The sequence below is a fragment of the Crinia signifera genome, unplaced genomic scaffold (assembly GCF_055691185.1).
Source record: "Crinia signifera unplaced genomic scaffold, ASM5569118v1 HAP2_SCAFFOLD_87, whole genome shotgun sequence".
Lineage (NCBI taxonomy): Eukaryota > Metazoa > Chordata > Amphibia > Anura > Myobatrachidae > Crinia > Crinia signifera.
The window spans coordinates 336,785-344,139 of NW_028142785.1; the positions used below are offsets into that span (position 1 = coordinate 336,785).

Genomic DNA, 7,355 nt, shown 5'->3' on the forward strand with positions numbered 1-7,355 from the left:
TCCGACCCTTTAAAACCCATCCCTAATATTATGTCCGTCATTGATAACTTTAGTTATTTTGCCGGTTATAAGGTAAATCCCTCTAAATCTGACCTGCTTCCACTCACTCCTTCCGCCCTCACACTTGCTTCTAATCCTATCCTCTCTCAGTTTTCCCTGAATAAAATGAAACTAAAATATCTAGGTGTCTTTGTCCCTGCCGACCTGACTAAATTATACGCGACAAAATATAACCCGATTATGTCCAAAATCTCTCAGTTATTGACCTCTTGGTCTTCCTTACCGATTTCGGCACTGGGGAGGGTGGCGACTTTAAAAAGTATCATATTTCCAAAAATATCTTACACGCTACAGATGCTGCCTCTGAGACCCAACAGGAAAGACTGTTCAGCCTACGATAAACTATTTACAAAATTTTAATGGAATAATAAATAACCCCGTATAGCCTTAACAAAACTGAAGCTCCATAAGGAGCATGGTGGCCTGGCCGTCCCGGACCTTCTATCCTTCTCTAGAGCCGTCGCCTTTCGGTACATTTCGGATTGGTTATTAGACTCCTCTATTTATACTAATTATAATTTGCAACAAGCACTAGTGGCCCCATATGATCTCAAAGCCCTGCTACATACCCCGAAATCCCTTATACCGCCCACTTTAAAAAAATAATATTCTGTTTTGGGATACATACCAGGCCTGGGGGGCCATACATAAAGCTTGGGGCAGAAACCCTACACATACCAAATTTATATCTATAGGAGGCAATCCTTGTTTTACCCCACCTCTTACCAATTCTAGGTTCACTGTCTGGAAGCTTAAAGGAATCTCTGCAATTAGAGATGTGTGTGACCCAGGTGGTTCTCTATATTCTTTCACTGATTTAGTAAATCTTTTTGATTTACCTTGGTCAGATTTTTTCATTCACCTACAACTGCGACACTATATACAGTCTCTTCCAATCCCCTGGCCAAATGAAGAAACACCGGACCCTCTCACCTCACTGATTACTAGAATTAGCAAAACACATTATAAAACGCAATGGCTATATGGCGACATACTTATCTCCATTATAAACATGGGTAAGCTATGGTCCCCCCTCCTCGAGACTTGGTCTTCGGAATTCTCTTCCCCTGTGACTAGACGAGACCTAACTCATTCTATACCATCCATATTTAACATTTTGCACTCAGCGCCATTACAGGAGATCCATTTGAAATTTCTGTACCGAGCATATATTTCACCGGGCCAGAGAATACACAGGGTTTCTTCAGACTCAGGTAGATGCCCTAAGTGTCATTCTCCAAAAGCCCTATTTCTACACAACTTTTGGCACTGTCCCAAAATGGCAAAATTTTGGTTCAAAGTGAAATGGTATATACATAACTCATTTGATATTGACCTACCGTTCAATATAAAAGCTCTTTAAGGTTTACAAACTGCTGCTTGGCAGATACCCCAGTCCGCACACCCAATGATCCCCCTTCTGATAATAATCCTTACAGTTGCAAAAAAGCTCATAGTTAAGCAGTGGATTTCCCCTGTACCCCCCAGGCTTGAGCATTTACAATCTGAGCTGACCACAATACTTTGTTACGGGTCTACTCTCCCAGATGTGGACTGTAAAACCCAGAAATTCTTATCTAAATGGTCCCCGCTAATTGAAACGTTATCACCTTAATTTAGAGAACATATACTTGAGGTTACTCTTAGATAATATACACCCCCCCTTATTTCCCTCCGGTGTGAATGATGGATGAATGAGTCGTTACTATTTTGTATGTTCAACTAGCTCAGATTTATTAGATTGGTTTTGATTCCATATTTGTCCAAAGCTTTATAACACACTCTTGACATTGATGGTATCACATGTACCTTAGCAATTTTCTAGGCATCACGATAGATATATCTATATATCTATATATATATATATATATATATATAGATATATATATATATATATATGGTTCATATTTTTCAGTAATTTTTCTGATGATGAAAAGAGTAATTTGTGAGGAATGTTTATACTTCGACTCTGACGTTGAGATCCTCCTTCTGTCGATGTTGCATTGTGTACCATTTTATCATACTGCTTGCATATTTTTTCCTTTTGGAATATTTGCTATGTATATGTGAAAATCTCAATAAAAACATTAAAAAAAAAATCAGTATTAAACCATTATTAAATCATTAATAAATAAACCACAAGAATAATCATCCATGTGACATAGCATCTGTGAGCTAACAGCACATTCATGTGATAACAGCATTTTAATCTCTGCCAGTTACAAACACATCAGTTTATAATTTCCCTGCACATATTCCAGCCACTTCCTAACTGTCATTGTTACATATAGCATAACAATGCAGCTGAGTCCAGGGTGATGTCACAGACAGTGTGATGATGTCACAAAGAGGGGTGATGTCACAGACTGTTACACTTTCAGCCCTTTGGCACTGCTACTACTGGGGACATATTATGTAACCGGCACTAGGATACCTATGATATGGAAATAAATCGGTAATGTACATTTGTATGTAATACAGGGGCTGTGACTTTTCTGTAGGACAATGTCTCTGGGGAATAGTTATTTTGGTTACAGCAACTTATTTTCTATATGACATTAGTTTTATTATTTCATTTATTCAAAAAGATTAAATGATAAGAAATATCATTACAGTAATGTACAGTAGATTCATATAATAATATATGAAAAGTTCACATACTGTATAAAACAATTTAACCTTCATTACACATATACATACAGAAACACTCAGCGAGGCACTGGAAGAGGGATGTCAGAAAATGCAGGTACACAATAAGCAGAGAAACCAATAACATGAACATGGGGGACATTGAGGTTCTTGGCACAAAAATGTGAGCCCACCTACCACGTCAAGGTGACCTCATCAGGTGGGTGGAGGGGGAGGGAGGGGAGGAGCCTGTGCTATACTATTCTATGCTATGCTTAGCTATGCTATACTAAGACCATAGTCTTAGCATAGCATAGCTAAGCATAGCATAGAATAACATAGATAGTCTTAGCTGAGACTATGTTAGGACTATGCTAATCTATGCTATGCTTAGCTATGCAATACCAAGACCATTGTCTTAGAATAGCATAGCTAAGCATAGCCTAGAATAGCCTAGTCTTAACATTGTCTTAGCTAAGACTATCTATGCTAAGCTATTCTATTCTACGCTGTGCTTAGCTATGCTATACTAAGACCGAAGTCTTAGCATAGCATAGCTAAGCATAGCATAGAATAGCCTAGTATAGTTCAGGTGGGGAGGGGAGGGGAGGGAGGAGGGGGGGGGGAGGGGAGGGATTTTTTTTTTTTGCAGGAGTCTGTTGTTGTCTAACTCGTGCAGCACCCGTTTCTCATGAATTTGGAGACTCTTGACCTGAACGAGCCAGGTTTCTTCTGCTGGGCTGGGTGATCATCCACAGACAGGGGTGTGCATTTGGCAGCATTAACCATATCTGCCAGTTTGGGAATGACCGGGTCTGCCGGCTTGGGAATGACCGCGTCTGCCGGCTTGGGAATGACCGCGTCTGCCGGCTTGGGCATGACCGCTTCTGCCGGCTTGGGCATGACCGCGTCTGCTGGCTTGGGCATGACCAGGTCTGTTGTTTTGGCCATGATTGGGTCTGTCAGCTTTTGCTCGACCGGGGCTGCAGGCTTTGGCTTGACCAGGTTTGTTGGTTTGGCCTTTATTGGGTCTGCCAGCTTTGAGTTGTCCAGGGCTGCCCGCTTAGGCTTGATCGGGGCTGCAGGTTTTGGCTTGACAGGGCCTGCCAGCTTTGGTTTGACCGGGGCTGCCAGCTTAGGCTTGCCCGGTTCTGCCAGCTTTGGTTTGAATGCGTCTATATAGCAAGAGGGGGGCCCTAGACTGCACACCCTGTAAGGAGGGGGGCTCAATGGCTTGACTGGTTCTGCCAGCTTTGGTTTGACCGGGGCTTTTGGCTTGATTGGTTCTGCCAGCTTTGTTTTTTTGTGTGTGTCTATATAGGAAGAGGGCCCTAGACTGTACACATTGTAATGAAATGTGCTCGGCGGCTTGGCCTTGACCTGGGTCGCCGCTTTGACCCGCTCAGATGTTGGCCCAGATGTCGCCAGCTTGGCCTGCTCAGATGTTGGCTGCCTTCGCACAACATGTTTTGGTGCCACAGGCCGATACTGAGGCCGGGATGGTGTGGCTGGCCCTTGAGAGACCGGCATGTTAGCTTCTCTGCTTTGACTTCTCTAGACTGTGACTTATCTTGTCGAGAGGCTGCAGCAAAATGAGGTCCAGCAGTCTGGGCACCCTTATTTATACCCTGTTAGGCTCAGCCTATGCCCATATATGGTCATAGCTCAGCCTATGCCCATATATATAGTGTGATGATGTCACAGTGTGATGATGTCACAGACAGTGTGATGATGTCACAGACAGTGTGATGATGTCACAGACAGTGTGATGATGTCACAAAGAGGGGTGATGTCACAAACGGTTACACTTTCAGCCCTTTGGCACTGCTACTACTGGGGACATGTTATGTAACCGGCACTACTGGGGACATGTTATATAACTGGCACTACTGGGGACATGTTATGTAACTGCCACGACTAGGGACATGTTATGTAAATGGTACTACTGGGGACATGTTATGTAACTGGTACTACTGGGGACATGTTATGTAACTGGCACTACTGGGGACATGTTATGTAATGGGCACTACTGGGGACATGTTATGTAACTGGCACTACTGGGGACATGTTATGTAACTGCCACGACTAGGGACATGTTATGTAAATGGTACTACTTGAGACATGTTATGTAACTAGGGCACTTCTGGGGACATGTTATGTAACTGGTACTATTGGGGACATGTTATGTAATGGGCACTATTGGGGACATGTTATGTAATTGGTACTACTGGGGACATGTTATGTAATTGGTACTACTGGGGACATGTTATGTAACGGGCACGACTGGGGACATGTTATGTAAATGGTACTACTGGGGACATGTTATTACTACTAGATTGTAAGCTCCTCTGAGCAGGGCCCTCTTCCTTCCTGTTGTCAAAGCCCACTTCTCTTCACATTTCACTCACAGCTCTCCTATACTCCAACACTCAGTGACCATCTTTGTCCGCATACTCCTCTCCATCATTGGCCTCAAGCCTCTAGTTGTATGTTGATTGAGTCCTCACTACTTACATTTAAGCTGTAATGTGTATTGATCTGTGGCGCTCTCTATTTGTACTTTATTTTTGTTATTTATTCAATGTTATGCCAAGCTTTGTCTCCCTGTATTGTTCCTTTGTACGGCGCTGCGAAACACTTGTGGCGCCTTATAAATAAAATTATAATAATAATAATAATGTTATGTAACTGGCACTACTGGGGACATGTTATGTAACTGGCGCTACTGGGGACATGTTATGTAACTGGCGCAACTGGGGACATGTTATGTAACTGGCGCTACTGGGGACATGTTATGTAACTGGCGCTACTGGGGACATGTTATGTAACTGGCGCTACTGGGGACATGTTATGTAACTGGCGCTACTGGGGACATGTTGTGTAACTGGCGCTACTGGGGACATGTTGTGTAACTGGCGCTACTGGGGACATGTTGTGTAACTGGCGCTACTGGGGACGTGTTGTGTAACTGGCGCTACTGGGGACGTGTTGTGTAACTGGCACTACTGGGGACGTGTTGTGTAACTGGCACTACTGGGGACGTGTTGTGTAACTGGCACTACTGGGGACGTGTTGTGTAACTGGCACTACTGGGGACGTGTTGTGTAACTGGCACTACTGGGGACGTGTTGTGTAACTGGCACTACTGGGGACGTGTTGTGTAACTGGCGCTACTGGGGACATGTTATGTAAATGGCACTACTGGGGACGTGTTGTGTAACTGGCACTACTGGGGACGTGTTGTGTAACTGGCACTACTGGGGACGTGTTGTGTAACTGGCGCTACTGGGGACATGTTGTGTAACTGGCACTACTGGGGACGTGTTGTGTAACTGGCACTACTGGGGACGTGTTGTGTAACTGGCACTACTGGGGACGTGTTATGTAACTGGCACTACTGGGGACGTGTTATGTAACTGGCACTACTGGGGACGTGTTATGTAACTGGCACTACTGGGGACGTGTTATGTAAATGGCACTACTGGGGACATGTTATGTAAATGGCACTACTGGGGACATGTTATGTAAATGGCACTACTGGGGACATGTTATGTAAACAGTTGGTAGGTATGTGGTCTTCCAGCTGTTGTGGAACTACACATCCCAGCATGCCCACAGTTTTACTATTAGGATATGCTACAGAGGAAATGTGTACAGCTATTATCTAAGTAGGGGATTTATTGTTCTGTTCTTTATCCAATAGAAACAAAAGAGAGAGACTCAGAGCCAGAGACTACTACCCCAGTTGCCCGGTGGCATGCAATGCCTGGCCTGTATTTGAAACACTGATAGGACTGATTAGCAGCTGTTCCCAATTTCTACCACTGGGTGGCACTCACAGCAGAATATCACCAACAGCAAATTAATTGACCTAAGGAAGAACAAGAGCATCATCTGTATCCCACGGCAACAACTACAGCCAAAGCTGTGATTGGCAACCTTGCAAGTGACATAATCAGTACTGCTGCAGACCTGAGGCCTCAGATTACATAGGCAGTTGTGCTGTATGATAGACTGGTGTCTGCAACCAAGGGACATTGATGTGGATCTTGAGCTATTCTAATAAAATTAAAATAAAAACCTAGAAAGATGACTACATATTGTTACTCGTATGGATTAGCCAGGCACCGTTTGAAGTGCACATATTGCGGAGGCAGCCGGTTTGCTAGTTGGACAATTTTTCTGGTTAGTTGCTTTCCATCTTCCCTAAGCAACGGAGATTTTGTGGAGATGATCTGGAAGACCCTTTGTTTTCCCAAGCAAATTGGTTATTGTAGTTCAGTGATGGCTAACCTTGACACTCCAGCTGTTGTTAAACTACACATCCCAACATGCCCAGCATCAGTTTTAGCATGGCCAAATAGTAAAACTGATGCAGGGCATGCTGGGATGTGTAGTTCAACAACAGCTGGCGTGTCAAGGTTAGCCATCACTGTTGTAGTGACTGCGAGGTTGTGGGAGCCGTTAGGTAGAATATAGTACTGAATAGCTTTTCTTAGGAGATTGGCGTGATGCAATAGTACTGGGCAGACTGGCATGCATGTACAGGCAACGGGGTGAGGGTGTCAATAACAACCCTTGGGCATGCTAATTGTTCATTGCTCAATGTGTAAACACTGGACAATAGCATGTACAATATAGCTCATGCAGACGGAGACCCTGTGCCC

General features: G+C 43.8%; 1 long non-coding RNA gene across 1 annotated transcript in view; it reads left to right on the plus strand.

Moving 5' to 3' along the window:
* Positions 1-6,916, plus strand: part of LOC146056728 (uncharacterized) — a 90,972-nt gene extending 84,056 nt beyond the window's left edge. Inside the window, exon 5 of the long non-coding RNA XR_014469380.1 lies at positions 6,392-6,916. This is a non-coding gene — a long non-coding RNA (uncharacterized LOC146056728). The remainder of the gene's footprint in view (positions 1-6,391) is intronic.
* Positions 6,917-7,355: the final 439 nt, after the last annotated feature.